Source organism: Bombina bombina, chromosome 3, assembly GCF_027579735.1.
Source record: "Bombina bombina isolate aBomBom1 chromosome 3, aBomBom1.pri, whole genome shotgun sequence".
Taxonomy (NCBI): domain Eukaryota; kingdom Metazoa; phylum Chordata; class Amphibia; order Anura; family Bombinatoridae; genus Bombina; species Bombina bombina.
In genome coordinates, this window is record NC_069501.1 from 1,037,024,306 (window position 1) to 1,037,026,954 (window position 2,649).

General features: G+C 35.8%; 1 long non-coding RNA gene across 1 annotated transcript; it reads right to left on the reverse strand.

The window, feature by feature from the left end:
* Positions 1–720: 720 nt before the first annotated feature.
* On the reverse strand, positions 721–1,417 carry LOC128652051 (uncharacterized). The gene is made up of 2 exons (XR_008401252.1): positions 1,364–1,417; positions 721–819 (listed from the first exon to the last, which is right to left on the reverse strand). It is a non-coding gene; the product is annotated as an uncharacterized LOC128652051 (long non-coding RNA).
* Between the last annotated feature and the right edge of the window lie 1,232 nt (positions 1,418–2,649).

Below are 2,649 nucleotides of genomic sequence, written 5' to 3' on the forward strand. Positions count from 1 at the left end.
GGTCCTCCAGACGGGCAGAAGTCTTCATCCAGGCGGCATCTTCTATCTTCATCCATCCGACGAGGAGCGGCTCCATCTTGAAGACATCCGACGGGGAGCATCCATCCAGACCGACGACTACCCGACGAATGACTGGTCCTTCAAATGACGTCATCCAAGATGGCATCCCTTGAATTCCGATTGGCTGATAGACTAACAAAATGTCAGGAAAGACCTACTAGAACAACTGAACTTTATTTGGGGTTAATCAGAGGCACTTTAAATGATGACAGGTGTGTACTGACTCCTATTTAACATGGTTTTGAATGTGATTGCTTAATTCTGAACACAGCTACAGCCCCAGTTATAAAAGGGTGTTCACACTTATGCAACCATATTATTTTAGTTTTTTAGTTTTATTTCCCTTTACCTAAAAGATTTCAGTTTGTTTTTCAATTGAGTTGTACAGTTTATAGGTCAGATTAAAGGTGGAAAAAGTTCTGAAATGATTTATCTTTTTCTCATTTTTTTTACATCACAGAAACCTGACATTTTAACAGGGGTGTGTAGACTTTTTATATCCATTGTATATATATATGTATATATATATATATATATATATATATATATATTGTAGCCGGTGGCCTAGCACTCCTTCCGCATCAATGTTGCCAATGCCTGGGTGCTATCCTCAAGTAGACAGTATAGAGCAGTGGTGGGGATGGAGGGCACTCACAGGACTTGATTTAATAAGTAACTTTTATTTATATTGCTGATTACATTAATACAGTGTTGACGTTTCGGCCTATCCTGAGGCCTTCTTCAAGACAGATTCATAGTCTAAAAACATAAACAAAAAAAAACATACAGTAAAACACATTACCAACAAAACATAATGTCCATCTGTACAACAGATGCCACAAAACCTTATTTTTTTTTGTTACTATAAAGTGCATTTATTGAAGGATTTATCTCAAGGTAAGAGAAGAAGTACAAAATGCATGAATCTGACGCATTTCAGCGTTATCCTGACATAATCATAAATCCCCACAACACATATGTGTCATGCAGCTTTTTAAAATGCCCTTAAGAGCTGATTGGTTATGCAATTAAAACCAAGTTAATTGTTTCATTACAAAGAATATGTACAGAAAATGTCAGATGGTAATAAACATATATCTGTTACAATGAACTGAGAAACAATACTCTCCTTTTAGCTTGACCGCTGCCTTCTTTCAGTCTCTCCCCAAGGACTGTGAGATACAATAGAAAAGCAATAGTAGATGGCGCTGGTCTTTGAGGAATAACAATTTCTCTAATGATAAAGAGAAAAAAGGCTTGTTGTATATGTTAAAGCCAAATAAATAAGGTGCAGTATACTCACTCCTTAAATTGCATGAAGTCAGCTTGTTTGGAGTGTCTCCCTCTGCTATCTGGTGATGATGCTCCAGGAAGATTTCAATAAAACTGGGAGTAGAATGGAAACTCCATAAACAGTATGCGAAAACAGTAATAACAAAATAAGTAGTAACTTACTTTGTTAATAAAGAAATACCGGCTGTCACAGCAAAAATAAGGAAAAATCTTCCAATTGCATAAAAAATGTATTTATTTGCTCAACGCGTTTCAACGTTTAAAAACATCTTTTTCAAGAGCAATTTTAAAATATATTAAAAACAATTGCAAAGTTTGATAATCTGTGACTCTCAGAGCCGGTTTAAATACAGGTGTGTTGATGTTCCAATTTCCTGTATTGGACAGGAAATTGGACTCACAAAGATTCAAAGTTATTAAATGTCTTACAATTTCTAAAACATCCTAAGAAAATTATGCTCTTCCCTAACTGAATATATATTTCATTGATATATATTCAGTTAGGGATGAACATAATTTTCTTAGGATGTTTTAGAAATTGTAAGACATTTAATAACTTTGAATCTCAGTCGGCAGTTTCCTGAGGAAACAAATGCTATTTTCAGAGCCATATTTCTTCTTGTAATAGTTCAACATATTAAAGGATAGTAAACACCAAAAAATGTATTTTTTAAAAAGATAGATAATCCCTTTATTACTCATTCCCCAGTTTTGCATAATCAACACAGTTACTGTATATAAATATACTTTTTACCTCTATAATTACCTTCTATCTAAGCTTCTGCTGACTGCCTCCTTATCTAAGATCTTTTGACAGACTTTCATTTTAGGCAATAAGTGCTGACTCCATGTGCATGAGCACAATGTTATTTATATGAAACTAACACCCTCTAGCTGTGAAAAACTGTCAAATGCATTCAAATAAGGTGTGGCCTTCAAGGACTTATAAATTAGCATATGAGCCTACTTAAATTTAGCTTTCAACTAAGAATACCAAGAGAACAAAGCAAATTTGATGATAAGGGGCATATGTATCAATGTGCGAGTGGACATGATACAAAGTACTGTATCATGTCCGATGCATATCGCTGCACATCGATAAATGCTGACAGTATACGCTGTCGGCATTTATCATTGCAAATGCCGCCTCCTGCAGATTTGCGGCCAATCGCTAGCAGGGGGTATCAATCAACCCGATCGTATTCGATCAGGTTGATTTCTGTCTGCCGCCTCAGAGCAGGCGGACAAGTTATGGAGCAGCGGTTTTTAGACCGATGCTTTATAACTTCTGTTTCC